At 44.4% G+C, this 18,103-nt stretch overlaps 1 protein-coding gene across 5 annotated transcripts in view; it reads left to right on the top strand.

Moving 5' to 3' along the window:
- The first annotated feature begins 2,796 nt into the window (after positions 1–2,796).
- The window catches only part of ARB2A (ARB2 cotranscriptional regulator A), a 254,174-nt gene continuing 238,867 nt past the window's right edge, over positions 2,797–18,103 (top strand). Inside the window, exon 1 of one of the 5 annotated variants that reach the window (XM_084504219.1) lies at positions 2,797–2,900. The gene's annotated coding sequence lies outside the window, so the exon portion shown is untranslated. Of the gene's footprint in view, positions 2,901–4,241; positions 4,289–6,892; positions 6,912–11,660; positions 11,710–18,103 lie in introns of those variants that run through there. The other 4 variants (XM_084504220.1, XM_084504221.1, XM_084504222.1 and 1 more) reach the window with 4 other exon arrangements.

Genomic DNA, 18,103 nt, shown 5'->3' with positions numbered 1-18,103 from the left:
GGTCTTCAGGAAATCTTAATCTTAATAAAGAGACCCCTTTTCTCCTCATTTACCGTAACTAATGAGTTTATAGCAAAAGTGTACTGTTTTTCAGTGACTGATTTTGCAGTTTATACTGTTAAATTTCCTCCCATTTCTCTCATTGTAGCCAAGAAGATCATTACTCATAATACCTTTCAACTTAGTGTCATCTGCAAATTGCATGGGTGCATAACAAATTCTGATCTCTATCTTATTAATGAGTATATTGCACATATTATGTCCAAAAACTTATCACGGTCCCTAAGGAGTGCTCCTACTCATTTATCTCCTACCTTATAACTGCCTTTCAGCTTAGGCTTCTCTTGTCTCCTTGTCAGCCATTACAATTCTGGTTATTCTGACTTATCATCACCCCCACCTTCAGTAACGTTCCCCATAGGGAATTGTATCAGGGGCTTGATGGGATTCATCCCAGGCTGCTGAAAGCGCTGGCTGATGTCATCACGAGGCCTCTCTTCATTTTTTCAATGGTCTTGGGAATATGGAGAGGTCCCAGATGACTGGAAGCTGGCAAGTGTTGCCCCAGTTTTCCAGAAAGGCAAGAAAGAAGACCCTGGGAATAACAGACCTGTCAGTCTCAATTGGTAAAGTTATGGAGAAGTCTGTTCTGCGAGTTACTGAAAAATCTGAAAGACAATGCAGTCATTGGTCATAGCCAACACTGGTTCATGAGGGAAAACTTCTGCCTAAGTAACTTAATTTCCTTTTATGACTAGGTCACCCATCTAGTTGACCAAGGGAAGACAGTAGATGTCATCTGACAGTAGATGCAATCTTTTTGGATTTTAGCAAAGCTTTCAATACTGTTTCTCACAGTATTCTTCTGGACAAACAACACATAGCTAGACAAATACATAATATGGTGTGTGAACAATTGGCAGATGGGTCAGGATCACAGGATTATAGTAAATGGAATTACATCGGGCTAGCAGCCAGTCACTAGTGGGGTTCCACAGGGCTCCATTTTCTGGACCAGTTCTTTTCAGTGTTTTTATAAAAGATGAAGGACTTGATGAAACGTTCACATGCATGCCAAATATGCTTTTGGATGATACTAAATTAGCATGAGCTGTTGAATCCCCAAAGAGTAAAGAGGCCTTGCAGAAAGATCTTGACAAATGAGAGGGCTGGCCAATCACCAACCACTTGAAATTTAAACAAGGTGCTGTATTCAGCACCTGAATCATGGCAACCCTAAATACATGTACAGGCTGGGTACAAGTGGATGGAGAGCAGCTTCATGGAAAGGGATCTGGGGATTCTGGTTGATGGTAAGTTAAACATTGAGTCAGCAGTGTGCCTTGGCAGCCAAATGGGCCAACTGCATCTTGAGGCACGTCAATCACAGTACTGCTGGCTGGTTGATGGAAGTGATGTCCTGCTCTGCTCTGCGCTGGTGTGGCCTCATCTCGAGTACTGGGTGCAGCTTTGGTTGCCACAATATATGAAGGACATAAAACTATTAGAGAGTGTCCAAAAGAGGACTATGAAGATGGTGAAGGGTCTAGAGGGCAAGACGTGAGGAGAGGCTGAGGTTCCTGGGTTTGCTTAGGCCAGAGCAGGCTGAGGTGAGAACTCATGGATGCCGGCAGCTCCCTCACCAGGGGAGCGGAGGGGCAGGTGCTGAGCTCTGCTCTCTGGGGACAGTGACAGGACCCGAGGGAACGGCATGGAGCTGGGACAGGGGAGGGTCAGGCTGGGGGTTAGGGAAAGGTGCTGCACCCAGAGGGTGGTTGGGCACTGGGACAGGCTGCCCAGGGCTGTGGTCAGGGCTGTGGTCAGGGCACTGAGCCTGATGGAGTTTGAGATGCATTTGTACAATATTCTTAGACATAGGCTATGAATTTTGGGTGGTGGTGTGTGGAGCCAGGAGTTGAACTTGCTGACCTTTGTGGTTCCCTTCCAACTTGTGATATTCTGTTATTTTGAGCCTACATTATGGTGCCTTTTGCATGGAGATGAGAATGATTTCTCTTATTCCTTTTCTGGGTGTTGGGGGGTCATCGAGGCACCCCGCTTTCCACCAGAATAAGAACAGCGCTGGGAGCAACCTGCATGACAAATGTGCCTTCTCCCACACAGACCTGGCCCAGTCCTAGCTCACAGGACTCTTGACCAGACCTGGAAGGCTTTTGGAGCAGAGCAAGGAAAACACCCTGACGGAAACAAACTAGAGACGGGTACTCTGGCTACACCCCAGCGAGCACGCCAGCACTGCTCACGGCGCCCACCAGCATTTTGGGGCAAATTGTTAGACATTGGAACAGGCTGCCCAGGGAAGTGGTGGAGTCACCATCCCTGGAAGTCTTCAAAAGACGTTTAGATGTAGAGCTTAGGGATATGGTTTAGTGGGGACTGTTAGCGTTAGGTCAGAGGTTGGACTCGATGATCTTGAGGTCTCTTCCAACCTAGAAATTCTGTGATTCTGTGAAATCTTGGGGCAAATCTGTGAGGAGGCAGCCCCGGGCACAGGGCACCAATATGCGCGTCATTACATGGACCTCAACGTTTTGTTATCAACCGACTCAGAATGCTTTTCGTCCGCCTTTATTTTCAGCTGCCCGCTTTGCTGCTTTTATTTCATTTTTATTTTCATTCCTCACTTTATCAACCCGAACCAACCTCCCCCTTCCCTCCTCCCCCCCCAACAACAACAACAACAACAACAACAACAACAGCGCTGCCGCCCCGCTTCCGGCTTCCCCGCCGCGCCTCCCCCCCTCCCCCCGCCACTCCCGCGCGCTGACGTCACGGCGGCGGACCCCGGAAGCGGAGCGGAGCGGAACGAGGCGGGGAGGGGGGGGGGGAGGGGGAGGGGGAGGTGCAGGCCCCGCCCCGCCCCGCGTGTCCGGGCGCAGGTACGTGCGGGACGGTGCCGCGCGGGGCGGGGGCGGCGGCGGCAGCGGGGGGGGGGGGGCGCTAGGACCCGGCCCGGTCCCGGTCCCGGTCCCGGTCCCGGTCCCGCCCCGCACGGCCCCGAGAGGCCGCGCCGCCGAGATGGGGGCCGTGGGGGGCGGCTGGAGGGGTGCGGGTGTCCGTCTGTCCTGTCTGTCCGTCTGTCTGTCCGTCTGTCCGGCCCCGCTGCCCCAGTCCCGGTGCGGGAAGGGGGGGGGGCGGCAGGGCCCCATCCCTCGGCGCTGCCGTTTCCTGGCTGCGTTCTTGTTTTGCTATTTTTTTATTTTATTTTATTTTATTTTTTATTTTATTTTATTGTCTGCGTTTTATTTGCTTGTTTCATGCATTTGATCATTTACTTGGTCATTTTATTTACCTTATTATTCGCTCCCTTTAATTAATTGTCCGCTTACTTTATTTTAATATTCAATTTATCTGCTCGTTTTATTTTATTTACATTTTCATTTTCATTTTATTTACGTTTTCATTTTCATTTTATTTACGTTTTTATTTTCATTTTATTTACGTTTTTATTTTCACTTCGTTTACGTTTTTACTTTCATTTCATTTATGCTTTTATTTTATTTTATTTACGTTTTTACTTTCGTTTTATTTCATTTACGTTTTTATTTTCATTTCACGTACTCATTATTTTATTCACTTTCTTTACCCATTCTTTATAATTATCTTATTTGCTCGTTTACCTTATTTACCAACTCCACGTTAATTACTTTTTATTTCCTTTTACTACTTACATTATTCCCCCCAGCACACACCATCGCCATGGGTCCTCACATTCCCTTCGCCTTACTTATTTTACCACTTCACCCATTTATCACTTTACCCGCGTCTTCATTTTATCACTTCACCCACTTGGTTGCACCCCCTGGACGTGGTGTGAGCGCGGAGCTCCCTGTGCCAGGCAGGGGTCGGCTCCCCTCAGGTCGGAGCTGGCTGGGTGGCAGTGCCTCGTGGCACAGCAGCTTCTCAAAGCTTCACAAAACACGGGGCACGCCTGAGTCGCCCAGGCCTAGGCGCAGGGAGGTGACTTGTAAATGAGTGCTGGGTTTCAGCTTGGCAGGCAGGCCACTCGGAGCTTGTTCTTCTAAGCCACCAGTTGTTGCTCATCAGCCCTTCCTTTCAGCCCAGCCTGGTGGAGAAGCTTTGGCTTTTCCTCCAGTTCCCACAAAGTGCTGCCTGCCTTTGGGACGGTTCTGCTTTATCTCTGCTGTGGCTCGGGCCCAGCTGTGCAATCTCACGTTAGCAAATCTTCAAAAAAAAAAAAAACACGTAAAATTATGGTATTTCTGCCCGGTGGTTTTTCACTGCAGCAGCAAGTTGCAGGGAGCAGGTAGGAGGCCTTGGGCATGGCTGCTGGCAAAAGCAGTGCTGGGAAAGCAGCAGCAGCTGCAAGGATGGCTGCCAGTCCTTGGGCGCACCTGGAAAGTGGTTTGGTGGCATGGCAGAGGGTACAATGGTGACGTTGTCTGCCCTCAAAGAAGCACAGGTAGCAAAAAGGCGTGTTTAGTAAGCACTGGCGTTGTCTTGGTGTTGTTAAAGGAGTTTGGCTGAAAGGGGGTGGCATCGTGTTGTGTGCCACCTGTGGTAAAGCTGCCTGGTGAGGGCAGTTTGGTTAGGGAGTGGCAGCTGGGTGTTAAAATGAGGCATTTCGTAATCGTGCAAGGAAAGGTAAAAGCACTGTTACATAGGGAGAGCTAAAACCTTAGTTTCTGAAGGCACGTAGAAGATGAGAGGGTATCGCCAAGTGATACTAACATAAAGTACAACAAGCACCTCTGTACGCGGCGCTCTGCATTTGGAAGTCAGCAGTTGTGAGTGTTTCACATTAAGCCATTTCACCTGCTTTCCCCCCAGACCGATTGCTTCCTGCTCATGGGACCAGTGGCCTCAGCAGGGCGGCTGGAGATGCAGCAGGGTGTCCCTGTGTGCCACCCACAACTCTGTCTTATCCTGTGCCCTCCCCAGCCTTCGTGGTGGGCCAATGCCGGTGTAACATTTATAGCATTTTCAATGACCTGAGCCTTTTTGTCCCAGATAGTTTAGCTGATGCTGGCAGGTGAGGTGAAGACATCCGTCAGGCCTGGGGTGCAGGTGGACAGAGGCATCATCATTTTAGAAGCATGGTGCACGCTCGGACTGCCTTACTGAAATACCTGGCACTGCTGGAGCTTTGTCAATGGTGTCTGTGCTTTCTTTCCCCCTGAAGACTCAGCTCTGACTTTGGAGGTTTTGTCCATTCCAGGCCCTATAGAAAAAGTTCTGCATGTGACTCTATTGCTGGTACTTTGAGTTTGACCCACTGTTCTTGTGGGGAACAGTGTGCTGTGGTGACTGAGGAGTTTTTCACATTTACAGTAGATTCCTGGAATTCTTTGAAGTAAAGCATACGTACAAAGAATGAATGCATATCTTCTTTTTAATTTTTTTCCACTCACTTACTGAAACAAATGAAAAATGAAAACATCTGCTCATGAAATTTGATGCTGCCCTATGAATTTTGTGTGTGTGTGTGAGTGTGCCTCTTCTCTTTGCAAGAGTGCATCTGTCTACTTGGTCTGCAGGTCAGCTTCACAGATTTGCACTGAGTGGAACTCTTGAAGTACAAGTTAATGGCTGTTTTGTATGGATGTTGTTCAGTATTTTAAGCATTGCAGTTAGAGTGTGCATCACATATATACGCTCATTTTATTGTTGAGTGGAAGACTCTGGGGTGAGGACTCTGATAAGTTAATATTTAGCTAATCACAGTGTCCCATCCACTCTTCTTGTAATGGGACTGAATTGTGGCGGACGGTGAAAAGACATGGCATTCAATTTTGTGCGATCCTTGACCTTTCTGCTCAGCTCACCGTCAGATAATTATTAGTGCCAGTTCTCGTCGTGGTTCTTGTTTTATGGCTGACTGCTCCTAGGAATTAGGCTGAGACCTCCAAGTCATTTCACTCCTGCTGTGCTCACACCAGAGGGTGCCCGGGGTGCGGTTTCGCAGCCCATTCAGGGCAGGTTATGTCCCCTCTGCTGCTGGAAAGGGCAGCACTCCTTTCCGCCTGGTCCCTCGTGGTGGTCTGAGGCATCGTGAGCCAGGTCAGGAAACGCATCCAGCTAATGCACAGCTCCGGAAGTACAATGCTCCCTGCCCAGTCGCATCAGCCAGCTTGCAAGCACAGGTGAATGCCTTCAGAAGATGAAGGGTGTGGAAAAGGAGACACCGGGATGTGGAGAAGGCACAGACTGCCTCCCCTGAGGGTCAAGTCTCATATCAGGTGGGCTTCAGCTGATGGTGAACCTGCAGCCCGAGCTACCTTGTACTTGAGCTGACAGTGGATGATTCCACTGTTACCACTTTCCCGACCAGCCTGCTCTGGCAAGTTAATTGCTGACAATACCTCTGGTGAGGACAGTGTCCCACTCGAGGCCTGGTGCTGTCGTTACCTGTACCTAGCTGCTCTTACTCCCATTGTGCCCTGGGGAGGGTTTCAGCCATACCAACCTCCTGCCGATGGAGCTAGGACCCCAGCTGGTACTCTCTTGAGCTGGTATCCTAAAGAGACCCACATAGAGTTAGTCCAGCTGATTTTAGGTGTTTCTTCATTACAGCTGCTTTGGTTTCTAAGCCTCGTGGCTTCCCAATGCCTGGCAGAAACTGGAGGGGAGCAGTCTGTGTCCAGCCTGCTGTGTAGACATTGGAGTGTTGCAAGTACTGATCTTTAATACTTACACGAAAAAGGTATTGTTTTGAAAGCTGTGGTATTAGCTGAATCAATATGTTTAGTACCGGAGTAAATTTACAAAACTTTACTGTAAGCAAATAGGTTTGTTTTCTCAGGCTGGTAAAGGGGAAAAAAAAATCTTTATCACATGCCTAGAGGGAGACATGCTGCTTCAAATCGACGTTGCCTGTGCACACTGTCAGTCGGACTGCAGCGAGCAATTCTGGTGCTGATGGCAAGCAGGTCAGTACCTGAAGCACCAGTGATACCGAGTGTTCAAGTGTTTCTGTTTCGTGATGCTAGTGTGTTCCAGGTTAGACTTGTCACATTACACTGTTCAGTTTTTTGCATTTTTTTTTGTCGTTATCAGTTGTTCATAAGGAGGTTTGCCTGTTTACTGCCAATTTCAGGTCAAGGTTTGAGCTAAAAAGTTTGTAGAGGGGGGCAAACTGAAAAAAAGTTTTGGACTGTTTTGAAAAAGTTCTTGATTATTGTACCTATCCCTAGGCATCTCCGAGACGTAGATAAGAAATATGAAATGTAATAGGAAGATAGCTTTGGAAATTGTGAGCTATTTCCCAAGGCAGCTCGTCTCTATTTGTCTGAATTATAAGATGCATAAAGTTGCCATTTTCCATTTGCAATTAAATCTTTTAAGATATTTGTTTTGAATTCTCCGTCCGTTTCAGCTGCTGTGTGCATACATACCTGGTCTGCTGGCCTTCACCGCATCAGCTTCACACAGCACATGTGGTGAGGGCTGCTGGTGGGACGCAGGAAACACGGGTTCTGCTTTTCTTCATCATCCCTTAGCTGCAGTGCGTTGTGCTGCGGGGAGGCACTCGTTGTGGACCTCGCTGTTTTGCCTCTGCTACATGCTGGGAGTTATCAGTTGTGTTGTACTTAGCAGCTGTTGTGTACCCTCTGTGCTTGAAGGAAAACTGTCCTGTTTGTTTTTTGGTCTTTTTTTTTTTTTTTTTTCTTCTTCTAGTAATAACTACTTCTCTGAGAAGATGGACAAGTTGATTCTGATTGATCACGTCAGTACGCCAAGCTGACTGTTATGTCAGAGACAAAGTCCAACAGATAATGCAGTGGTTGTGGTTTCTTTTAAAGTCCTGCATGGCTGGCTTCATAAAGCCTTGAAAACCACTTTTGAGTGAATGCCGTATTTATGCATTATCATATATTCTGTGCTCTAAATCTCCTTGTTTAACTGAGTTACTGGGAATTGTGTATACATATCATGGCAACTTCCAACCTGTAACACCGGATCAATGTAGCTGTCCACGTCCAAGACAGTGAGGAATACTTCAGAGTAAGCAGAATTATCAAAATCAGCAAATACTGCAAACTCATTTGATACATAGTAGTCAATGAGTCAAAAGTTAAGGTAGGCTTCTTGATACTTTACTTCAAATGTTTGCATTTTGGAACACCAGAGTGTGAAATTTACAAGGAAATTTACAACTTTGCTTGTCAAAGTGATGGAGCCCCTCTTTTGCTTTGCCTGCCTGTGTTCCTTTCCTGTCCGTGTTGGCAAATCAGGCTGGTAAAAGTTCTCAGGCAGCAGCTGTGTGCTCCTGCCTTGTTCCATCCTGTCGCCTCAGTTGTACCAGGTAATGAACCAACTCTGGGAATTGGTAAATTAAAACATGCTGCTAAAAATAAATACACTGCAGTGCACAGGCTCACCATGCATTGCTGCCAGCGGTTCTGTCAGCACAGCTGAGGGGGTGGCACGGGTAGGGGCTGGGACCACTTGAGTCATTTTGCAAAACGGTGTTTGGGAATATGTGTCCTTTGATTCCAAGACCTAGGGGCAGGAACTGTCTTTGTTCTGTATTTGTTCTCTGTGACACGGTGGAGTACTTGTTATCTGTCTGGATGAAGCTGAGCACTGCTTTCCCTTGGGTTGGGTTTAACATCTCCCAGCGTATGAAATTGTCCTCAATTTCTAGAAATTTCAAGCACGTTCTGATAGTGGCAGCACGAGACCTCCAGGTTAGCTCATTTGGCCTCATGTCCACCGTGATAATGAAACTTTTTTTCCAGCAAGATGCAGTAGATGCCTAACGACCATGCTAAGTGAGGTTTCGTGTCTGTAGTGAACCCCGGCCAGTGTCCTCACTTGTACTTTATTTCTTAAGACGTAATTTTTAGTTGTCAGTGACTCAGAAGCAGACAGTGACGTTTTTGGCATGCAGTGCCATATGATCTCCATTTCTGCTCTTACTAAATAGGTTATATGTCGTGGTTCGTAGCATTACATTCATGTGAATCATCCCACTAGCTTTGCAAATATCAGATAGGTTGAATGTAAGTTCCTGAAGGAGCGCTTTAAGTTCTCGTTCACTATTTTCCCAACATCATTCTGTGGGCAATTTTATATATTTTTTTTTGACTTTTCATACTTTGTTCTGGTAGTCAAAAAAAAATGACAATAAATCCCTAAGGAGCAGCTAACTGTGAGAGGACCGCACCAAAATAACAAGAAGTTTGAGCCTGTGTGGGGCAGTTGGTCTGGGGCAGGGAGCCTGGGAAGGATGGGATTATGTTGAGATGGGAAATCCATTTCCTTAATGACACCAACCCATACCTGCATTTTCCTGGTGTGAGAGAGAAAATGCTGGTGCGTTTCTACCAGAGAGAAACTGGAGTTTTCAAAGATAGTAGTGCATTCCTGTGAGGAGCTCAGATTTTGCCATCCGTGTGCGTGGAGGGTCCTCAGGGGCTTTAATCACTCCCATGCCTGTTCTGTAATGGCAGCGTGAAGGGAGCCGGTGATGAGTGGGCAGGAGGAGGTCTGGAAGGGGTTGTGGAATTGGCCATCCTCTTGTTTAAACTCTTGCACTGGAAGGGCAAACAAGGACAGTTCAGGAAGGAAGGGAGAGGAGCGCTGCTAGGAGCGTGCAGGGTGAAACGAGGCCAAGTGGGACTCGGAGACTGTGCGAGAAATGGGAGGGAGTGATTGAGAGGCACTTAAATACGGGGGAGGAAGAACTTAGGTTAGGAGAAACATTAAGGTCATGCTTGCAGCTCAAGAGAGGAAGGTCAAACAAAAAAAATGAATAGCTGCTTTCTAAATGAACACCTTCGTTCCAGGCACAGACAAAGGGAGAAGTGCAGTGGAAAAAAACAAATGTGATTATGCCTTCACTTTGCTAATGACTTGGATGATGATGGCATAGAGAGTAACTTTATTAATTTTACAGAGAGTACCAGGCTGGGAGAGGATTCAAGTTCCGTGAAAAGTAACTTTAGAATTTCAAATGGCTTAGAAAAAAAGCAGAGAAACAACATGAAAGAAATGATGCGGTTTGAAAGGACAAATGCAAAGGACTGTGCTTAGGCTAGATAGTTCCCCACATAAACATAAAATAGCAGTAATTACAGAAAAAATAATTCCAGATTTCTAGGTGAATCATAGCCTGAATGTGAGTCAGTAACATTGTGCTGTTGCAAGGAGGGTAATCATTTTTCTGGGATATATAGTCAGAAGGGATGTTTAAAACTGCTATGTGGTAATTTCATTCTGCACGTTGCTTGGGCATGGCCAGTTTGGGCCCTCCCGTTTCAGAAACACTTTGGGCCACGGGAGGTTATTTCAGGGGAAAGCAGCAATTATTTTTTAGGCTAGAGGAGGCTGAGAAAGACACAACAGCTGTCTCCAGGTATGGGAGGGGTTGCTAGAAAGAGGAAGGACACAAACTTCTGAACTGCCTATAGGCCTATAAGTAAAGGTCTGTGACAAAAGCCGTGTGAGTTTGGAAGAATCCTCACCTGCAAAGGATAGTTTGGCATCAGGGTAGATTTCTGTGTAAAGCCAAAACACTGCTGCTGTGTCAAACACAGCAGCTTAATGGCAATCACTAAGGCTGGGGATGTGGTTTCTCTGTAGGTGCTGGGAATTGCGTGCTGACACCCAGCATGCAAGGCAAGGGGATCTTAAACTTCCTTGGCAGAGGTCCCCTTGCCTCCCAGTCATCAGCCTTCAGGCACAGCAGGGGGAGCAGAGCAAAAGGCAGGAGGTCTGGCAGGTTCTGTGTTTGTCTGTCGAGGCTCAGGATGAGGTTCAGGCATGAGCTTAACCAGCAACACGAATGTAACTTCAGGAAAGCTCTGGGGTATTCGTCATGTGTATTTTTAAAAGGAATTTAGGTAAGGCCATGCTGGACGTCTGATTAGGTGTAGATGATGCTGACTTAGAGAAGTAGGAGAGAATGGGACCCCTTTCCTATTTTGACTTTCTCCACGTTGTTTTTTGTATAATACTGGAGTTTAGTGCATGGGAGCTTAACTAAGTGTGGGTAAACAACCTTAATTTTGATATTTCCCAATACCTGGGGAGTTGTCAGTGTCTTTGAGTAGTGGAGGCGTATACACTTATGCTATCAGATGTGGAAAGACAATATGGACCTTTTTTAAGGCTCTGTGCATCTACAAGGTGATTTTAACCAGCTGGAAGGTGTTTTAATGCACTTAGGAGAATGATTGCCAACAGAATGAGTAATATCCAGCATTGTCAGCTTTCACAGATTTGTCATGGCTGTGGCCCTGGTGGTTTTGACAGTTTCTTGATGATAAATTTTGTCTGTTTCACAGAAATTGAAGAATCGGAATCAGAAATAAATGCTTAGGAACACAAAAGTGGAACCCCTGAGACCAAAAGCTCTGATTCTTGCTCTTGCACAGACTGCTTGTAATGATTTTCTCATCCCTTGTTAAAGGCTGTTCATTGCTATTGTGGGAGGTAACTAACATACGTATGTGTAAACACATACACACACATACTTTTTGCACAAACTTTTGCACTTTTTCATTTATTGTGCGCTTAGGTACCCAGACAGACCCCTTCTTCCTCACCCTATGCCCCAACTCATCTCTTCTCCAGGCTGAACAGTCCCAGCTCTTGCTGCCTCTTCCCAGCTGTCAGATGCTCCACGCTCCTCCTTACCTCTGTCACCTTTCACCGGACCCACTGCAGGACGGCCGTGCCTGTCTTGTGCTGGGGAGCCCAGAGCTGGACGCAGCACTCCAGGTGCATCTCAGCAGAGCTGAGCAGAGCAGGACCACCTCCCCTGTCTGCTAGCAGTGCCTTCCCTGAAGCAGCCCAGGGCGATGCTGCCAGGATCTCATTAAGTTATTTGTTTCTTCAGGCCTCATGTCATGCTTGAGCAACATCAGATGTAAAGGCTAGAATTTCTCCCCTGCACCCTTCTAAATTGTGGAATTTCACCTTTCCAACTTAGAAAAGCCTGAAGCAATACTAGCTATATTTTTGAAGCTTCAGAGACAGCTACCCAAAAGCTCTACCTGTTGGAGTGAAGACATTTGCTTCCAAAGACCCTTGCAAGATTGAGAAATATTTTAAAGTTGGGCCATTTTTGGTGTAGGCTTATTTAAGCAGTTGCTTTCCACTTCGTTTGATGTTTATAAGGAATTCTTGTGGTAGTGAAATATCTGGCTAGTTAAGATGTATTTTACCAGGAATATAAAAATAATATGTGTCTCCTTGTTGTGGTGTAACCCAGCAGGCAGCTCAGCACCGTGCAGCTGTTGGCTCGCCCCCCACCTCCCAGTGTGACGGGGGAGAGAATTGTGAGGGGGAAAAAAGGTAAAAATCATGGGTTGAGATAAAGACAGCTTAACAGGACAGAAAAGGCAGGGAAATAATAATGATAATAATAGCAACAGAATGTACAAAGCAAGTGATGCACAGTGCAACTCCATCATCTGACCGATGCCCAGGCAGACTCTGAGCAGCAGCAGCCCCCTGGCCAGCCCCCACATATAATTGTCCCTCATGATGCCCCATGGTATGGGACATCTCTCTGGCAGCTGGGGGAAGCTGTCCTGGCTCTGTCCCCCCTCAGCTCCTCGCTGGCAGGGCAGCATGAGAAGTTGGGAAGTCCTTGTCTTAGTGCAAGCACTGCTCTGCAACAGTTACAGATCGGTGTGTTATCAGCATTGTTCTCATCCTGAATCCAAAACACTGCACCATACCAGCTGTCACGAGGAAAATCAACTCTGTCCTAGGTAAAACCACAACCCTGCTGTATTGAGATTGGTTTTACACCACTGGAGTTATAATTTCAAATCAGTTTGGAAGAGGAGTTTGTAAGTTTTTTACGTGCTTTTAAAGTTCTGATCTGTCCTCTGTCCCTTCCCCACTCTTTTTTGATATTTATCAGGTATTTTGTGTTACCTTCCAGGTTTGTTCCAAGTAAACTTAATTTAGATAAAGAAAACGTGTCTTCTGTCTAGCATTGCTGATCTCGTACTAACTAACTCATTTTTATTGTAAAATTACTTTTCATCTGCTTTCCTCCGTTTTCTTTTTTCTTTTTGGATCCTTTTTCATATTTGGAGTAAAATTTTGCTACAAAGCGTGTAAAGTCTGAAAATTTAGTTGTCTCTAAGATTTTGTTTCTCTTTCTTTTTCCCCCCCCTTCCCCAACACAAGGAATTTAGACAAGGCTTTTGCCTCTAGATTGATTATCTCGTATGTCCACGTGGCTGCAACTGGATTGTTTTTTCTGCTTTCACTTAAGGATAGATTAAAAAAATAAAAGATTAGAGGTATGATGGTTACATTATTACTTCATTCTTGCAACCTGTTTGTTGTGCTATGGGTTTTCCTTACAGATTTGAATAGCCCTGTGCTTACACCACTAACCTGGCCTCAATGCTCTGTTTAGTTTTTACTTCATTTTTAAATGAAATCTTGCTTACATAAAAATACTTTCAAAGGTAATACTATTCTAATATCCAGCAGATTTTGTTGAAATTCGTGAGTTGTGAGAAAGTGTTTGTATTGTCTGTAATGTGATTGTTCCAGAAGTCTCTTATTTTGTTGCACTGGATAAGGCTGGTGCTGTTCTGTGTTTTTCCATTTGTCACACCATATAAGGTATTTCTGTCTCTTGCATTAATTTCCATGTAGTCTTGGGAAGCAATGTGGTCAGCTGCTATTGACGTGAATGTAAAAATAAGTATATTAACACACACAGGCTTGAGTACATGGTTTGTTTTTTTATGATTTATTATTTTTTTTTTTTAGGTTTAGGTTTTCTCACTCTGATTTTAAGGTGACATAAAGGTAGAATAATGCAATGGATTGATCACCCTTGTCCTGTAATTAATGTATTTTATCAATAAGCTTTGTTGTAGCTGTTACATTTTTCAGCTACCATGGTATTCAAATCAATAAGTTGTATTTGACAGCGGTATTCCTTCTGAAAATGCATCTAATCGCAGTCAGTTAAGCATTGAAGAGTCCTCTACTTCCTGTGACACTTCGTTTTCTTGGTTAGTTACTGTAATTTGTGAGAGCAATTATTTATTAAGTTGACCCAAAGAATGATGAAGGAGGTGTTAAAGGAAGTCCTTTCTCCGTTGTTACTCATTTTAAATACTACTTGTTATGATAAAGAAATCCCAGAAGATGATAAAAGTGCTGATGGTATGTCAGTACTTGAGAGAAGAGGGTGGGTCAATACAGATAATAATAGACCATGCTGTCACAACGTAGGTAAAATAACGGAATACTAATGGAAAATTGTATTAATAAATAATTAACTGACAGAGTGAACTCTTTGTTGACTCAGATTATGAATTTGCTTGATTGCAGTTACTGTTCCAGTATTATAGATTTAATGTTATGTAAACTGACTACTGTAAAATAAATCTACTTCAAGACTCTGCTTAGTGTAAATAAAATAGGTAGTTCATGAGGTACTTAATCCCTTCCTGAAAAAGTAACAGTCTTCAGGAGTTGTGGTCTTCAGTAAATACTGCATAGGAATATTTAGGAATTCGCTAAGTATTCTTGGGAGATAACATTAAATCAGCACTAGCAAAATGCTTCCAACCCAAGACAGGTTAAATGTTAAATAGAAGAGAATTCTTTTGGCATTATCCCAGTTATTTGGTAAGTTAGGTCTGCAGTCTGAAGAAAAAAAAAAAAAGGCAAGTCAGATTGTAAGACAAAGAAATCAGGAGAAATGAGAAGCTACCACCCTAGCAGTGTTCGTGCTACGGAGTTTGGCTTGAAACACTGGAGCTGTGGAAAGAAATTACTTTGAGTTAGAATAAAAGTTTCATAGAAGACTCCTAAACTTGCATCTAGTCAAGGGGAAAATTAAGAGAGGGAAACCTTAACAGACAGAGACATAGGGACTAGTGACTGAACCCAGAGTAACTGAGACTGGAAACAAAATCTGAAAGATGTGACTAACCTTTGAAACTATCACTGGAAGCTGTGGGATCTTCAGCACTGAATAAATTAAAATTGAGACTGAATGCCTTTCTGAAGGCATGCTGTAGTTAAATACAAGTGGTTGGTCTGAGGGTTTGATAGCTGTAGGAGGGCAAGGCCCATGGTTACCAGGATGCAATCCTGGCCTGAAGCTCTGGGCCTTCCAAGCAAGAACTGTGAATTTCTAGTGATGGTTTTTGTCAAAATGCGTTGTATCCCTGGTCCTGCTCATCTGCTGCTTCTGTCTGCACACCTTTGAGTGTGGTAGACCTTGGTTGAGTTCAGCTAAATCTTTCTGCAGCCACAAACACTCAGGTAGGCCTCCAAAGGAGGGCTTTGACTGGTTGGAGATGTTGTTTTTTCCACAAAATACACAAATACTTTTACGAGGCTGGTTTGGAGAAGTTGGTGAAGTTTCTTTAGCTCCTGTGTGGGATGGTTACTGTTAAGTCAAGAACTGCCTAAGAGATAAACCCATGAAGGTGTGCGCTGAGAAAGGTGTGAACCGCAAATAGATGTGCGGGCTGGCCGGGATGTAGCCCTACCGAAAAGGAGCTGGAGGTCCTGTTGGACAGCAGCCTGAAGAGGCAAACTTTTTATAAGGATGCAGGGTGAGATGGGAAATTTCATCGGGGTATAAGGAAAAGAAAATGTGCTAAAAACTCTGAGCATGGAAATAAGTTCCCAGGAGGAGTGGTGGAGTCTCCCTGACTGGAAATACTGAAGGCTGGTCATGGCAGCACCCCGGGTTACCTAATGGATAGGCCCAGCTTGCAGCAGAAGGCTGGACCAGATGACCTCCAGACATCTTTTCCAGCCTAGACTGCTCTGCGATGCCGTGGCAGCAGTCTCTGCTCTGGGCAGGGTTGGGGGTAAGGCAGTAGCAGAGCTCTCTAGAGTTGTCTGATTCTAATTAGTGAATTGAGCAATTAGTGGAACCTTTTTGTGAATGTTTCTGAAACTCACACAAAAGAAATGTTTACTTTTTTCTTTTTTTTTTTTTTTAATATATATCTTGGTCCTTTTTATTATTTTGGAATAAAATGGAAGAGAAAATTTATTGATGTATAAACAAGCATCGGAGTGGTAGTCACAATTTTGAGTTGGAGGTCTTAAATTATGAGCTAAAAGAGTAATGAATTTATGTTACTCACATTGTTTTTATACACTATAATGTAGTGTCGCTTTGCAGAACCAGATTTGTGGACTGCATGTGTTTTGCAAGGCTATCTGAGTTGCTTGTCAGATAGTTGAAGCAGTACTGCTGGGTTTGGTTGGGCAGACCTCTACTTTTGGTAGTGCTGCCTCTAAAGCAGAGGGGCAGACCAAAGAAATTTGAGATGCTGTAATCGTAAAGCTGAGAGAAATGATAAAATTGGGAAAGGTGTCTCGTAATGGGGGATGCTGTGGGCAGAGCTGTAGGGCAGATCTATTGAGGCAGACACTGCTGCAAAAAAGGTATGTACGCTATGGAAATTTGGGGTATTGACGTTTGATTTCGATGATAAACTGATGTCTTCAGTAGCCCCACGCGCTCATTTCAGTTGTGTGTGATCTGATACTGAATAGCTTCCATCTCTGTTAGATATTTCTGTGTCATCAGAGCACCTGCGTTATATGCAGAGGAGTCAGACTGGGTGGTGATATTCATTCTTTTCATGTACACGTTCTGGTAGGAGTTGGAGGAAAGAAGTATTTCACAGAAAGGAAGGTGCACCTCTCACCTTTCCTTAGCCTCTTTTTGTGCACCTCCTCAGCATGGAGTCTTGAGTAGGATTAAAAATACTTTGCTGTGTGCTAGGATCTGGACTACAGTCAGTTCTGTATTCATTGCATTTTCAGCCTCTCAGCCTGTCATCTTTTCAGGAGTCTTCAATTAATGGCAAGCAGCACTTCTGAAAGTCAAGATATTACTTAAGAGCAAAGGGAGAGAGAAGAAAAAAAAAGTGTTTTTAAAGTACTAGACACATATGCGTATGTCTAGGCAGCTTTTCATGGTAGCCAAAACAGAAATCATTTCCCATTAATTTTCCAGTCTCTCTTGCTTCATCTGTGGCTATCTTGCAAATTACTTTGGTGTCTCTATTAAGAGAGTCTTTGAGTTTTCCTGTGTTTGGAGGCCTTTTCCTCTCCCAGCTGACCCATGGGATTGCTTGAGAGAAGCTGACATTAGAAGAAAAGATTAAAAATTCTGACTTTGTCCTGTAACTACTTAATATGTACAGAGATGAGGCTATTGAAAGTCAGTGTTCTCCACCCCATCTTTCAAGCCAGAATCCTGTTAAAACCAACAGTCTAGTGCAATCATCTTAAAAATTCATCCAAACGTGTTTTTTTTAATAAACTATCACAGGGCAATTATGAAGTAATATTGTGCCAATATTACTTATCCTTGCAATGTACACTGTGAGAAAATAAGATTCTGTAATTAAAGACCATTTCACACACAAATGTTTGCCAGATTAGTGTTTCTTCGATGTTTCTTTTTGTCCTCGTCACTTGATAAGTAGCCCTGTGCAACAGTGGAGCAACACAATATGAATCTTTTACCGAATATAACATTATTACATATAATGTAGGCTTTTTTTTCGGGTTTTAATTGAAAGATATTAGTTTTTCATAAACTTTTGTTTCCTTGAATTTTCCCTGTCATCTGCTGTGTATGGAGGATTCTTAGTGGCATTTCTGAGGAAGATGATGGTGAAAGATGCAGTGAAATTAATGCCCTACTCATTGTGGGTGCTGAGCTTGGAAATCCTGCAGAAGTTTCTACTGAGTTCTTAAAATGAGAATCCAGCAGACCAGAGTACTGAGTATTGAAGCAAATTACTCAGGTTGAATGCCCTGAAAATGGAAAAAGTGCAAACCAGGTTACCTGAGAACGTTTTGTTTTATAGGAATCGAGTAAATCTCATAAGAACACCTGCAAATTCATCCTCTGAGCAGGACTCTCCTCTGCAACATTCTCCTGCCTTCACGGCAGGATTTTTTTTTCTGTCCCCAGAGTTACTTGCCTGAATGACTGCGTACTACCCATCTGCCTCACCACAGGAGGTAGGGTTCTCCATGCACTTAATGTATTGATATTACACATTCTTGAGAGACTATTGCATTAACCATGTTGCTGCTGTAGAAGAGTTCATCATTTTGAATCTTCTCATTTGGTTGGTAAGGC

The sequence above is a fragment of the Aythya ferina genome (genome assembly GCF_964211825.1).
Source record: "Aythya ferina genome assembly, chromosome: Z".
NCBI lineage: Eukaryota > Metazoa > Chordata > Aves > Anseriformes > Anatidae > Aythya > Aythya ferina.
This window is presented reverse-complemented; position numbering and strand designations above follow the sequence as displayed.